The 16510-nt window shown below is 38.4% G+C and overlaps 1 pseudogene; it reads right to left on the bottom strand.

Moving 5' to 3' along the window:
* Positions 1–1043: 1043 nt before the first annotated feature.
* The window catches only part of LOC124034961, an 18568-nt pseudogene continuing 3101 nt past the window's right edge, over positions 1044–16510 (bottom strand).

Genomic DNA, 16510 nt, shown 5'->3' on the forward strand with positions numbered 1-16510 from the left:
AGTAGATAGCATCCCATGGGAACCAAAACCAGTTACACTAATATATTCAGTAGATAGCATCCCATGTGGGAACCAAAACCAGTTACACTAATATATTCAGTAGATAGCGTCCCATGCGGGAACCAAAACCAGTTACACTAATATATTCAGTAGATAGCGTCCCATGCGGGAACCAAAACCAGTTACACTAATATATTCAGTAGATAGCATCCCATGTGGGAACCAAAACCAGTTACACTAATATATTCAGTAGATAGCATCCCATGTGGGAACCAAAACCAGTTACACTAATATATTCAGTAGATAGCATCCCATGTGGGAACCAAAACCAGTTACACTAATATATTCAGTAGATAGCATCCCATGTGGGAACCAAAACCAGTTACACTAATATATTCAGTAGATAGCATCCCATGTGGGAACCAAAACCAGTTACACTAATATATTCAGTAGATAGCGTCCCATGTGGGAACCAAAACCAGTTACACTAATATATTCAGTAGATAGCATCCCATGCGGGAACCAAAACCAGTTACACTAATATATTCAGTAGATAGCATCCCATGTGGAACCAAAACCAGTTACACTAATATATTCAGTAGATAGCGTCCCATGTGGGAACCAAAACCAGTTACACTAATATATTCAGTAGATAGCGTCCCATGCCGGAACCAAAACCAGTTACACTAATATATTCAGTAGATAGCGTCCCATGTGGGAACCAAAACCAGTTACACTAATATATTCAGTAGATAGCGTCCCATGTGGGAACCAAAACCAGTTCCCCAGTAGATGTGGGAACAAAACCAAAACCAGTTACACTAACATATTCCGTAGATAGCGTCCCATAGCGTCCCATGTGGGAACCAAAACCAGTTACACTAATATATTCAGTAGATAGCGTCCCATGCGGGAACACAAAACCAGTTACACTAATATATTCAGTAGATAGCGTCCCATGTGAGAACCAAAACCACAACGGTAAGAAACCACATCTTCCAAAAAATGTTTGCTACCAGAATATATTTTTAGGAGATGTTTCAGGCGTGTTCTTTCCTGTACTGGAGCTTAGGTTCTGTACTGTACCTGGAGTTCCTTGATCTTCTTCTGTAGCTGAGCTCCCAGAGACTGTTCATCCTCTATTTTACTGAGGAGCTGGGATGTCTCAAACTCCTTCCTGAGAAACACAAACATGTTGATTGCAGAGTTGGTTTCGGTTCAATAGAGTTAGAGTATCATACGTATCGCATGTAAATGCTAATTCCTAATTACAAGAATTAGACAAGAACAACCATTATTGTCAATATGGCAGGTATTGTTTGTTTACTTCTTGATTTTCTCATCAGACTGCTGCTTGTCATTCTCCAGGTCCATTATGGACTCCTGTGCCAGTTTCAGATCTCCCTCCAGCTTTCTCTTGGCTCTCTCAAGGTCCATACGGACCTTCTTCTCTTGCTCCAGAGAACCCTCAAGCTACAAGATAAAAACACACATGTATTGTTCAAATCTAAACAACAGAAGATAATAACATCCAAAAAGTCCAACTCCACTCACGTCGTCCACTTGCTGTTCCAGCTTGGTCTTGGACTTGGTCAGAGTGTTGACTTTGTCCTCCTCTGCCTGCAGGTCATCCAGTGTCTGCTGGTGGGCCTCTTGGAGGGCTTTCTTCTCCTTGGTCAGCTTGGCAACACTCTCATCCATAGATGCCATCTCCTCTGTCAGGTTTTTAACCTGAAAACGGCCACCACATAATTAGCCTTTTTTGTTACTTCACATAAATGGGAGATTTAGTTTCATATGTATTGCATTAATTTAATTCAGATTAGAAATGTGTCAACAGGTACTGTTCTATAGATTCAACACTAGGTGGCAGTGTACTCCATGCCAGTGTACTGAATGGAAGTTATAAACGAGGGGCAGCTGAACATACAGTAAACGTGGGGATTACCACTATTCTACTATTTTGTGTCTTCATGTTCCCGCCACCCACAATACATCTGGAATTCCATTTCTGTTGAGTTATGTTTTGAGTTGATTATGGTATGAGTTATTGTTTGGTTAAACTGTCTTTGGTAATTCACAAGACCTTGTTTTCAGTGGCATGCTTCTCCTTCTCCACTTTGGCCAGGGTGAGCTCCAGGTCATCAATGTCCTTCTTCAGCTCAGAGCATTCATCCTCCAGCTTCCTCTTCTTGGCAGTCAACTCAGCATTCATCTCCTCCCTCATCCTCCAGCCTCTCTGTCGTTTCTTTGAGTTTGGCCTCCAGCTGGATCTTGCTCTTGATGAGCCCCTCACACCTTTCCTCAGCATCATTCAGATTCTCTGATTCCTGATTTCAGAACAGGAGAAAAATCAGCCTCCTCACTTTATCAAAATATGGAATTTATTTAGTCATAGAGTTCAGAGCAAATCAATATACATAAAATATATGTTTAACATGTCCAATAAAAAAATGGTGTATTCATGTGTATGAAAATATGACCTCATGAGGATCATGTCTCACTCACAGATGCAACTTGGAGTGCCAGGTCGTTCTTCTCTTGCAGAATGGACACCATCTTCTCCTCCAACTCCTTCTTCTTGGCCAGAGCCTTGGCCAGGTCTGTTTTCATCTTGTCATAGTTCTCCTTCATGTTGGCCAGCTCCTTCTCCGTCTCTGCGCTCTTCAGCAGGGGCTTGATCTTGAAGTACACCTTCATCCATGGCCAGGTTTTCACATTCATGAATGAACGGATGTTGTACTGGACGGTGAAGATGGCATCTCTGGTCGACAGAGAGGATAGAGTGACATGGTGAGTGACATGCTTAAAGCTACATTCTGGGATTTGAAGAACAACATCCCCCCCAACACTTTGATTATACAGCTGAGGAACGGAGCTAAGGAAATGGAACAACTCTTACATTCATAGACAGAGTTCTAGATGCAAGGACTGACAGGTCATGCTTAAATCAGGAGGCATTTTATGTTATTTAATAATGAATGGATAAATATCACCAATACAAATTACAACTGAACAGCTTTGCCAAATCCCAAACTGCAGCACTAATAGAGCATTATAAGACCTACTTTCTCATTCTGATCAACTCACAGCATATACAGTATGTGATCATAATGCATTACATTCAGGTGGTTCAGAAAGCTTTGCCAAGATGTCTACTCTTCCTCACCTCCTCTCCATCATCTTGGTGAACTCTTTTCTCATGAGGAATCCACGGCTGAGAGCCTGGACCATGCCGACCAGAACAGCCAGCTTCTCATCTCTCATCTCCTCCAAGACACCCAGCAGACCGGCTTTGAAGAACACCTGAGACACAGGTCAACATGGCCATTGGAACCAGAGTCAGATGGTGACAGATAGAAAGGGTTGGATCAGAACAGGGGAACAACATCACTAGATTCATTTGAACAATATAAAGATTGCAGTGCTAACAAACAAACCATGGGACAGCTTGTGTAGAAGTTGGAAGTTATTGCAGAGTTGTAGATGAATAATGTACATAGATAACTGAAGCCATACCACTCTAACACAATGTACATAATAATGACAATAATACGAATTTGAATAAAACTTTGTCCACCTTTTTCACAAGTTTAAATGTCAATCAGCAGTTGAAGAAATAACAAAATGTACTCCCTGCCCATTTTTCAGTAAAACAACTGGGATGGGCCTGGAGAAATGCAACAACTCTCAAATTCATAGACAGGATGCAAGGACTGACCATCCATGCTATTAAATGATAGGTTTAACCATTTTTTGAGGCTATATAGTGTTAGTTTACATTTACTTAGTTTACAAACCATTAGAGTAAAACAAGCTTATCATTCGGGTTCCACAGTTGAACTGAGCTCATGAGGCATTTATACGTTATATTCTACATATCATGAATGTATCATTCAAAAAATATGCAACTGCAGATTGCAAATGCAGATTGACCCTTTAAATGAAGACGAAATGATGGATAGATCAACTGGAGAGATGTTGAATGGTTCATGTTTAAGTTATCATTAATGTATCATTAAAAAAATGGATGCAACTGCTGATTGACCCTTTAAATGAAGAAGAAGAATGAAAGGATGGATAAATCAACTGGAGAATGTTTGAATGGTTCATGTTTAAATTATTGAATTGAAGTAGTGTTTGGATGTCAGCATTTGCGGGAACAGGGGGGGGGGGTATTTGACTGACCTTGGTGTGTCCAAACTTGTAATCATCGTGATTTATATCAATGGACCCAAGCAGCTTCTCAGAAGCCTTCTTGTTGTCCATGAACTGGCCCTCAGGGATGACACTGGCATTCAGTACTTTATACCTGAATGAGGAGACATTTTTAACACATGTCAAGTTGTAGTAGGTCGGTTATATTTACATAAAAGCTTAGCCTATTCTGATGCTGGGAAAACCCTTGGAGCAGGTGTGTGTGTGTGTGTTGTGTGAGTGTACCTCTGCTTGAAGTCAGCATAGATGATTCTGCTGGGAAGCCCTTTCTGCAGATCCTGATACCCTCCAGAACACCATTACACCTGAGCTGGTGGATAACCAGGAAGTTCTCCATCAGACCTGGAAAAACAAACCATGTCTCTTTAATACTTATTAACAGATTAAAGGATTGGGCTTGTTAAGGTTACTGATACTGTACTTTTAAGATGTCATATTTAACTCAATATTTCTTGTACCTGGAGTCTTTGACTCGTTGGGGATCAGGCAGCGCACAAAGTGAGGATGAGTGCTCCTCAAGTTGGTCATCAGCTTTTGTAAGTTCTCCTGGAAGAGGGTTACAAACCATTTTCTCAGAAATCATTTATGTCAATCAATGCTCCTTTTGGAAGACTGAAAATACACATTTCAAAAGCTCACCTGAACTGGGACGACACAGTCTGCATGGAACCACCCTTCTTCTTGCCTCCTTTCTTGGTCGTATCTGTTCAAATGTAAATAAGTAAAAGATCATTGGAAATGAGAGAATCAAATGCTGCCAACTGGATTGTGCAAAATAACACCTATTGAACGAGTAAATGAACCCAGCAAATAACCCTGATAAATTGTGATTCATTCAAAGAATTTAAAGCATTGGTCACCAACATGTCGATCGGGATTTTAAAACGTTTCATGTCTGAAGGTAGAGAGCAAATCAACTGCACGTATAGGCCTACTGCTGACCAATCAGATAGCTCACAGCACCGTGCCTGTACAGTTTCCTGGAGCCATAGACTGGAAAAACAAGAATCGGACCCACAACAAAGTTACTGCTTTGAGATGTAAAACGATATAAACTATGACAAAGAGAGACTAGACAACTACAGCAGAGCGGTGCTGTTTTAATGAGTTAGTTCATGTTTAAGTTGTTATTCAACACTTTGTTCAACACTTTTTATCAATGCACTCCCTACTTCCACTCATGCTACAACCAGAGACATACAAACTGCAGCTGTTCTACAACCTGCACTGCAGCTGTAATGAATGACTACAACCAGCACTGCAGCTGTAATGAATGACTACAACCTGCACTGCAGCTGTAATGAATGACTACAACCAGCACTGCAGCTGTAATGAATGAGGACAACCAGCACTGCAGCTGTAATGAATGACTACAACCAGCACTGCAGCTGTAATGAATGACTACAACCTGCACTGCAGCTGTAATGAATGACTACAACCTGCACTGCAGCTGTAATGAATGACTACAACCAGCACTGCAGCTGTAATGAATGACTACAACCAGCACTGCAGCTGTAATGAATGACTACAACCTGCACTGCAGCTGTAATGAATGACTACAACCTGCACTGCAGCTGTAACTGCAATGACTACCAGCACTGCAGCTTACAACCAGCACTGCAGCTGACTAATGCACTGCAGCTGTAATGAATGACTACAACCAGCACTGCAGCTGTAATGAATGACTACAACCAGCACTGCAGCTGTAATGAATGACTACAACCTGCACTGCAGCTGTAATGAATGACTACAACCTGCACTGCAGCTGTAATGAATGACTACAACCTGCACTGCAGCTGTAATGAATGACTACAACCAGCACTGCAGCTGTAATGAATGACTACAACCAGCACTGCAGCTGTAATGAATGACTACAACCTGCACTGCAGCTGTAATGAATGAGGACAACCTGCACTGCAGCTGTAATGAAAGACTACAACCTGCACTGCAGCTGTAATGAATGACTACAACCAGCACTGCAGCTGTAATGAATGACTACAACCAGCACTGCAGCTGTAATGAATGACTACAACCTGCACTGCAGCTGTAATGAATGACTACAACCATCACTGCAGCTGTAATGAATGACTACAACCAGCACTGCAGCTGTAATGAATGACTACAACCTGCACTGCAGCTGTAATGAACGACTACAACCTGCATTGCAGCTGCATACAACGAGTAAAGCAAAGTGTTCTGATACACTTGTGTTGTTATTATTAGTGGCTTGTGTCTTATTTAATATCGAGGAATATTTCACGTTCTCTGGTCACAGCAGTAACAAAATGAATTGGTGCATGAGGCAGAAAGAATGCAGTGTGACTTGAGTTTCACCATCAGCTGGAAGACTGTGTCCCCTTTTCTCTTTACGGAGGGACGGAGAGCGGAGGGGAGAGGCGGAGCTCCCTCCCTCCTCAGACTGACCATCAGATGGAAGACTGTGTCCCCTTTTCTCTTTACGGAGGGACGGAGAGCGGAGGGACAGTGAGTCGGGGGAGAGGCAGTCTCACCTCCGCTCCCTCCCTCCCCTCAGACTGACCATCAGATGGAAGGCTGTCAGTCCATTAAAAAAAAGGAAACTATTATTCTCACTCAGCTGTGGCTCATAAGTAACGACAAATGATCTATTACCAGTGTGATCATATACCTATTTTCTTTATATATATATACAATTTCAAAATGGTCTGAAAAACATCACATTGGCAGGGCAATTGAAGTATAACCTGTATACAGTGATAATGTATTGGGCCTATAGCCTACTGAACAAACCTAATTGTTACATAACTGTTTTTAATTGGTTCATAGGATGTTCATGTTTAAAAGAAAGGCTTGTGTTTTCGAAGTCATGTTTAAAACAATTCTCAACAATAGATCTTAGCTTGCAATTTGACTCACAAAGTGATCTTGACTCTGAGAAGGTTGGTGGCCAGTGCTTTAAAACCAATGTGGGTCTGAGTTGTAACTATTGCTTATTAATTTAATATTTTGACTTGATGCTAGTCTTACCCTCAGGTGGGGCAGCGGGATACAGAGCAGCCAACAGTTTGACTGAGGACTTCCCGTACATCTGAATAACTGAGTCGTTCAGGGGGTCCTTGTTCTTCTCCAGCCAGCCAGTGATGTTGTAGTCCACAGTGCCGGCATAGTGCACCAGGGAGAAGTGGGCCTCTGCCTTGCCTTTGGCAGGCTTGGGTTTCTCATATGCCTTGGTTTTGCCAAGATGCTGATCGTTCAGCTTGTTCTTGAAGGTAGTGTCTGAAGCCTTGGGGAACATGCACTCCTCTTCAAGGATGGAGAAGATGCCCAATGGCTTTACAAAAAGAGATGTTTATCAAATTAGTGATTTTACATTTAGGATCACATTTATTTCTTTAGTAAACATACTTTTATAGGATTATATTCATTTAGGGGGACATAATAGGAAACATATTGAGTTCTCAACAGTCAGAACATTTTTACCATTGTGATAATATCTCTCAATGTGCTCCCTATGAGCTTTGATGTTGCATCCCATTACAATCCTTACAGACAATTTACCTTCTCAATAAGCTCAATGCAGGCAGCCAAGTCCATGCCGAAGTCAATGAAGGCCCAGACGATTCCCTCCTTCTTGTACTCCTCTTGTTCCAGGACGAACATGGTGTGGTTGAAAAACTGTTGCAGTTTCTCATTGGTGAAGTTGATGCACAGCTGCTCCATGCTGTTGTACTGTTGATGGAATTTCAGAAGGGATCATTTCATGATACAAGGCTGTAATCCTTCTGAATCACAACTAAATGTCTTGTTCTGGTCTCATACTCACATCAAAGATCTCAAACCCGGCAATATCGAGCACACCGATATAGAACTGCCTTGGATTCTTGGTGTCCAACATCTCGTTGATACGGATGACCATCCACAAGAACATCCTCTCATAGATGGACTTGGCCAAAGCCATGACTGCATTATAAACCTTCAATGATAATGCCTCAAATTAATACATGATATATTGACCATGTCCAGTGATAAGGTTGGGAAAAACAACCTAAGTATTTATAAAAAGCAATGCAATTGTCCCCAAAATAATTCATGTGGTCAGAAAATGTTTGATGCTGTGTATTTAACCGCTTCACCTGAGGCACAGTCTGTCCCTTGGTCACGTACTCGTTGCCGACCTTCACTCTGGGGTAGCACAGACATTTCAGCAACTCAGCTGAGTTCAGGCCCAGCAGGTAGCCGATTTTATCAGCCACTGGAGAGAGAACCAACAACCAACAACAGACCGCTTGATTCTGACGTCTTTTATCGGTTCACTTTTCATTTTCACCCACATCCATTATTCTAATCATTTCTGGAGGTTGGAATTTGATCTCCAAAATGTATATCCTGCCTGACGTTCATGTGGCACCGTCTGTCTTGGTCATTTCCTGTAAAAGGACCAATGAGCACCAACATGGGAAGTTCATAGGCGCATCTCAAATTGGGTGTCAAATGAAAGCAAAGAGTCTATATGTTCTAGAAATTAAGGAAAATATATATACATATATATATTTGTTTTACCATTTGCCATCTTGAAAATGAGAAATAAACAAATGCTTTGATTTCTGGTCAAACAGATGAACATGAGTTTTATAAAACAGCAGAAAAAGTCTTAAATGGTATTAGAAATACCACTAATATCAACACTTATATTTTGTTTTGGAGAAATGTTTCTTCCTTCTGTATGTTTTAAAAACATTGCCTTGTGCATTAAAATTCTGTTACCTGATGAGGCGGGAGAAAAATGAAACTACAGAATTAACAAGTAAAGGGAGACCTGCCAATTAGTTAGTGTTTTTACTCATATCAATTCAGTACAGTAGTGTATAGTTCAGTAGTGTATAGTACAGTACAGTAGTGTATAGTTCAGTACAGTAGTGTATAGTTCAGTACAGTAGTGTATAGTACAGTAGTGTATAGTACAGTAGTGTATAGTTCAGTACAGTAGTGTATAGTACAGTAGTGTATAGTTCAGTACAGTAGTGTATAGTACAGTAGTGTATAGTACAGTAGTGTATAGTTCAGTACAGTAGTGTATAGTTCAGTACAGTAGTGTATAGTACAGTAGTGTATAGTACAGTAGTGTATAGTTCAGTACAGTAGTGTATAGTTCAGTACAGTAGTGTATAGTACAGTAGTGTATAGTTCAGTACAGTAGTGTATAGTACAGTAGTGTATAGTTCAGTACAGTAGTGTATAGTTCAGTACAGTAGTGTATAGTACAGTAGTGTATAGTTCAGTACAGTAGTGTATAGTACAGTAGTGTATAGTACAGTAGTGTATAGTTCAGTACAGTAGTGTATAGTACAGTAGTGTATAGTACAGTAGTGTATAGTTCAGTACAGTAGTGTATAGTACAGTAGTGTATAGTACAGTAGTGTATAGTTCAGTACAGTAGTGTATAGTTCAGTACAGTAGTGTATAGTACAGTAGTGTATAGTACAGTAGTGTATAGTTCAGTACAGTAGTGTATAGTACAGTAGTGTATAGTACAGTAGTGTATAGTTCAGTACAGTAGTGTATAGTACAGTACAGTAGTGTATAGTTCAGTACAGTAGCGTATAGTTCAGTACAGTAGTGTATAGTACAGTAGTGTATAGTACAGTAGTGTATAGTTCAGTACAGTAGTGTATAGTACAGTAGTGTATAGTACAGTAGTGTATAGTTCAGTACAGTAGTGTATAGTTCAGTACAGTAGTGTATAGTACAGTAGTGTATAGTACAGTAGTGTATAGTTCAGTACAGTAGTGTATAGTACAGTACAGTAGTGTATAGTTCAGTACAGTAGTGTATAGTACAGTAGTGTATAGTACAGTAGTGTATAGTTCAGTACAGTAGTGTATAGTACAGTACAGTAGTGTATAGTTCAGTACAGTAGTGTATAGTACAGTAGTGTATAGTTCAGTACAGTAGTGTATAGTACAGTAGTGTATAGTACAGTACAGTAGTGTATAGTACAGTACAGTAGTGTATAGTACAGTACAGTAGTGTATAGTACAGTACAGTAGTGTATAGTACAGTAGTGTATAGTACAGTACAGTAGTGTATAGTACAGTAGTGTATAGTGCAGTACAGTAGTGTATAGTTCAGTACAGTAGTGTATAGTACAGTAGTGTATAGTACAGTAGTGTATAGTACAGTACAGTAGTGTATAGTACAGTACAGTAGTGTATAGTACAGTACAGTAGTGTATAGTTCAGTACAGTAGTGTATAGTACAGTAGTGTATAGTTCAGTACAGTAGTGTATAGTACAGTAGTGTATAGTACAGTAGTGTATAGTTCAGTACAGTAGTGTATAGTACAGTACAGTAGTGTATAGTACAGTAGTGTATAGTACAGTAGTGTATAGTTCAGTACAGTAGTGTATAGTACAGTAGTGTATAGTACAGTAGTGTATAGTTCAGTACAGTAGTGTATAGTACAGTAGTGTATAGTACAGTAGTGTATAGTTCAGTACAGTAGTGTATAGTACAGTACAGTAGTGTATAGTTCAGTACAGTAGCGTATAGTTCAGTACAGTAGTGTATAGTTCAGTACAGTAGTGTATAGTTCAGTACAGTAGTGTATAGTACTGTACAGTAGTGTTTAGTACAGTACAGTAGTGTATAGTTCAGTACAGTAGTGTATAGTACAGTACAGTAGTGTATAGTTCAGTATAGTACAGTAGTGTAGTAGTACAGTACAGTAGTGTGTAGTTCAGTACAGTAGTGTATAGTTCAGTACAGTAGTGTATAGTTCAGTACAGTAGTGTATAGTTCAGTACAGTAGCGTATAGTTCAGTACAGTAGTGTATAGTACAGTACAGTAGTGTATAGTTCAGTACAGTAGCGTATAGTTCAGTACAGTAGTGTATAGTTCAGTACAGTAGTGTATAGTACTGTACAGTAGTGTTTAGTACAGTACAGTAGTGTATAGTTCAGTACAGTAGTGTATAGTACAGTACAGTAGTGTATATTTCAGTATAGTACAGTAGTTTATAGTACAGTACAGTACAGTAGTGTGTAGTTCAGTACAGTAGTGTATAGTTCAGTACAGTAGCGTATAGTTCAGTACAGTAGTGTATAGTACAGTAGTGTATAGTACAGTAGTGTATAGTTCAGTACAGTAGTGTATAGTACAGTAGTGTATAGTACAGTAGTGTATAGTTCAGTACAGTAGTGTATAGTTCAGTACAGTAGTGTATAGTACAGTAGTGTATAGTACAGTAGTGTATAGTTCAGTACAGTAGTGTATAGTACAGTACAGTAGTGTATAGTTCAGTACAGTAGTGTATAGTACAGTAGTGTATAGTACAGTAGTGTATAGTTCAGTACAGTAGTGTATAGTACAGTACAGTAGTGTATAGTTCAGTACAGTAGTGTATAGTACAGTAGTGTATAGTTCAGTACAGTAGTGTATAGTACAGTAGTGTATAGTACAGTACAGTAGTGTATAGTACAGTACAGTAGTGTATAGTACAGTACAGTAGTGTATAGTACAGTAGTGTATAGTACAGTACAGTAGTGTATAGTACAGTAGTGTATAGTGCAGTACAGTAGTGTATAGTTCAGTACAGTAGTGTATAGTACAGTAGTGTATAGTACAGTAGTGTATAGTACAGTACAGTAGTGTATAGTACAGTACAGTAGTGTATAGTACAGTACAGTAGTGTATAGTTCAGTACAGTAGTGTATAGTACAGTAGTGTATAGTTCAGTACAGTAGTGTATAGTACAGTAGTGTATAGTACAGTAGTGTATAGTTCAGTACAGTAGTGTATAGTACAGTACAGTAGTGTATAGTACAGTAGTGTATAGTACAGTAGTGTATAGTTCAGTACAGTAGTGTATAGTACAGTAGTGTATAGTACAGTAGTGTATAGTTCAGTACAGTAGTGTATAGTACAGTAGTGTATAGTACAGTAGTGTATAGTTCAGTACAGTAGTGTATAGTACAGTACAGTAGTGTATAGTTCAGTACAGTAGCGTATAGTTCAGTACAGTAGTGTATAGTTCAGTACAGTAGTGTATAGTTCAGTACAGTAGTGTATAGTACTGTACAGTAGTGTTTAGTACAGTACAGTAGTGTATAGTTCAGTACAGTAGTGTATAGTACAGTACAGTAGTGTATATTTCAGTATAGTACAGTAGTTTATAGTACAGTACAGTACAGTAGTGTGTAGTTCAGTACAGTAGTGTGTAGTTCAGTACAGTAGTGTATAGTACAGTACAGTAGTGTATAGTACAGTACAGTAGTGTATATTTCAGTATAGTACAGTAGTGTATAGTACAGTACAGTACAGTAGTGTGTAGTTCAGTACAGTAGTGTATAGTTCAGTACAGTAGTGTATAGTACAGTACAGTAGTGTATAGTTCAGTACAGTAGTGTATAGTACAGTAGTGTATAGTACAGTAGTGTATAGTTCAGTACAGTAGTGTATAGTTCAGTACAGTAGTGTATAGTACAGTAGTGTATAGTACAGTAGTGTATAGTTCAGTACAGTAGTGTATAGTACAGTACAGTAGTGTATAGTTCAGTACAGTAGTGTATAGTACAGTAGTGTATAGTTCAGTACAGTAGTGTATAGTACAGTAGTGTATAGTTCAGTACAGTAGTGTATAGTACAGTAGTGTATAGTTCAGTACAGTAGTGTGTAGTTCAGTACAGTGTAGTGTATAGTTCAGTACAGTAGTGTATAGTACAGTACAGTAGTGTATAGTTCAGTACAGTAGTGTATAGTACAGTACAGTTGTGTATAGTTCAGTACAGTAGTGTATAGTTCAGTACAGTAGTGTATAGTTCAGTACAGTAGTGTATAGTACAGTAGTGTATAGTTCAGTACAGTAGTGTATAGTTCAGTACAGTAGTGTATAGTTCAGTACAGTAGTGTATAGTACAGTACAGTAGTGTATAGTTCAGTACAGTAGTGTATAGTACAGTAGTGTATAGTTCAGTACAGTAGTGTGTAGTTCAGTACAGTAGTGTAGTTTATAGTTCAGTACAGTAGTGTATAGTACAGTACAGTAGTGTATAGTACAGTACAGTAGTGTATAGTACAGTACAGTAGTGTATAGTACAGTAGTGTATAGTTCAGTACAGTAGTGTATAGTACAGTACAGTAGTGTAGTTTATAGTTCAGTACAGTAGTGTATAGTACAGTACAGTAGTGTATAGTACAGTACAGTAGTGTATAGTTCAGTACAGTAGTGTATAGTACAGTACAGTAGTGTATAGTACAGTACAGTAGTGTATAGTACAGTACAGTAGTGTATAGTTCAGTACAGTAGTGTATAGTACAGTACAGTAGTGTATAGTACAGTACAGTAGTGTATAGTACAGTAGTAGTCAGTACAGTAGTGTAGTGTATAGTTCAGTACAGTAGTGTATAGTACAGTACAGTAGTGTATAGTTCAGTACAGTAGTGTATAGTACAGTACAGTAGTGTATAGTACAGTACAGTAGTGTATAGTACAGTACAGTAGTGTATAGTTCAGTACAGTAGTGTATAGTACAGTACAGTAGTGTGTATAGTAGTTCAGTACAGTAGTGTATAGTACAGTACAGTAGTGTATAGTACAGTACAGTAGTGTATAGTACAGTACAGTAGTGTATAGTACAGTACAGTAGTGTATAGTTCAGTACAGTAGTGTATAGTACAGTACAGTAGTGTATAGTACAGTACAGTAGTGTATAGTTCAGTACAGTAGTGTATAGTACAGTACAGTACAGTAGTGTATAGTTCAGTACAGTAGTGTATAGTACAGTACAGTAGTGTATAGTACAGTACAGTAGTGTATAGTTCAGTACAGTAGTGTATAGTACAGTACAGTAGTGTATAGTACAGTACAGTAGTGTATAGTTCAGTACAGTAGTGTATAGTACAGTACAGTAGTGTATAGTACAGTACAGTAGTGTATAGTAGTGTATAGTTCAGTACAGTAGTGTATAGTACAGTACAGTAGTGTATAGTTCAGTAGTGTAGTTTATAGTTCAGTACAGTAGTGTATAGTTAGTACAGTACAGTAGTGTATAGTACAGTAGTGTATAGTTCAGTACAGTAGTGTATAGTTCAGTACAGTAGTGTATAGTTCAGTACAGTAGTGTATAGTTCAGTACAGTAGTGTATAGTCAGTACAGTAGTGTATAGTTCAGTACAGTAGTGTATAGTACAGTACAGTAGTGTATAGTTCAGTACAGTAGTGTATAGTACAGTACAGTAGTACAGTAGTGTATAGTTCAGTACAGTAGTGTATAGTCAGTACAGTAGTGTATAGTACAGTACAGTAGTGTATATAGTTCAGTACAGTAGTGTATAGTCAGTACAGTAGTGTATAGTACAGTACAGTAGTGTATAGTACAGTACAGTAGTGTATAGTTCAGTACAGTAGTGTATAGTACAGTACAGTAGTGTATAGTACAGTACAGTAGTGTATAGTTCAGTACAGTAGTGTATAGTACAGTACAGTAGTGTATAGTTCAGTACAGTAGTGTATAGTTCAGTACAGTAGTGTATAGTACAGTAGTGTATAGTTCAGTACAGTAGTGTATAGTTCAGTACAGTAGTGTATAGTACAGTACAGTAGTGTATAGTTCAGTACAGTAGTGTATAGTACAGTACAGTAGTGTATAGTTCAGTACAGTAGTGTATAGTATACAGTACAGTAGTGTATAGTTCAGTGTAGTGTAGTACAGTACAGTAGTGTATAGTACAGTACAGTAGTGTATAGTTCAGTACAGTAGTGTATAGTACAGTACAGTAGTGTATAGTACAGTACAGTAGTGTATAGTTCAGTACAGTAGTGTATAGTACAGTACAGTAGTGTATAGTACAGTACAGTAGTGTATAGTTCAGTACAGTAGTGTATAGTACAGTACAGTAGTGTATAGTACAGTACAGTAGTACAGTACAGTAGTAGTACAGTACAGTAGTGTATAGTACAGTACAGTAGTGTATAGTTCAGTACAGTAGTGTATAGTTCAGTACAGTAGTGTATAGTACAGTACAGTAGTGTATAGTACAGTACAGTAGTGTATAGTTCAGTACAGTAGTGTATAGTACAGTACAGTAGTGTATAGTACAGTAGTGTATAGTTCAGTACAGTAGTGTATAGTACAGTACAGTAGTGTATAGTACAGTACAGTAGTGTATAGTTACAGTACAGTAGTGTATAGTACAGTACAGTAGTGTATAGTATCAGTACAGTAGTGTATAGTACAGTACAGTAGTGTATAGTACAGTAGTGTATAGTTCAGTACAGTGTGTAGTTCAGTACAGTAGTGTATAGTTCAGTACAGTAGTGTATAGTACAGTACAGTAGTGTATAGTACAGTACAGTAGTGTATAGTACAGTACAGTAGTGTATAGTACTAGTACAGTAGTGTATAGTACAGTACAGTAGTGTATATAGTACAGTAGTGTAGTTCAGTACAGTAGTGTATAGTTCAGTACAGTAGTGTATAGTACAGTACAGTAGTGTATAGTACAGTACAGTAGTGTATAGTTCAGTACAGTAGTGTATAGTACAGTACAGTAGTGTATAGTACAGTACAGTAGGGTATAGTTCAGTACAGTAGTGTATAGTACAGTACAGTAGTGTACAGTACAGTAGTGTATAGTTCAGTACAGTAGTGTATAGTACAGTACAGTAGTGTATAGTTCAGTACAGTAGTGTATAGTACAGTACAGTAGTGTATAGTACAGTACAGTAGTGTATAGTACAGTACAGTAGTGTATAGTACAGTACAGTAGGGTATAGTACAGTACAGTAGTGTATAGTACAGTACAGTAGGGTATAGTACAGTAGTGTATAGTACAGTACAGTAGTGTATAGTACAGTACAGTAGTGTATAGTTCAGTACAGTAGTGTATAGTACAGTACAGTAGTGTATAGTTCAGTACAGTAGTGTATAGTACAGTACAGTGTATAGTTCAGTACAGTAGTGTATAGTACAGTACAGTAGTGTATAGTACAGTACAGTAGGGTATAGTACAGTACAGTAGTGTATAGTACAGTACAGTAGGGTATAGTACAGTAGTGTATAGTACAGTACAGTAGTGTATAGTACAGTACAGTAGTGTATAGTACAGTACAGTAGTGTATAGTACAGTACAGTAGTGTATAGTACAGTACAGTAGTGTATAGTACAGTACAGTAGTGTATAGTATAGTACAGTAGTGTATAGTACAGTACAGTAGTGTATAGTACAGTACAGTAGTGTATAGTACAGTACAGTAGTGTATAGTTCAGTACAGTAGTGTATAGTTCCAGTACAGTAGTGTATAGTACAGTACAGT

Source organism: Oncorhynchus gorbuscha, linkage group LG05, assembly GCF_021184085.1.
Source record: "Oncorhynchus gorbuscha isolate QuinsamMale2020 ecotype Even-year linkage group LG05, OgorEven_v1.0, whole genome shotgun sequence".
Classification (NCBI taxonomy): domain Eukaryota; kingdom Metazoa; phylum Chordata; class Actinopteri; order Salmoniformes; family Salmonidae; genus Oncorhynchus; species Oncorhynchus gorbuscha.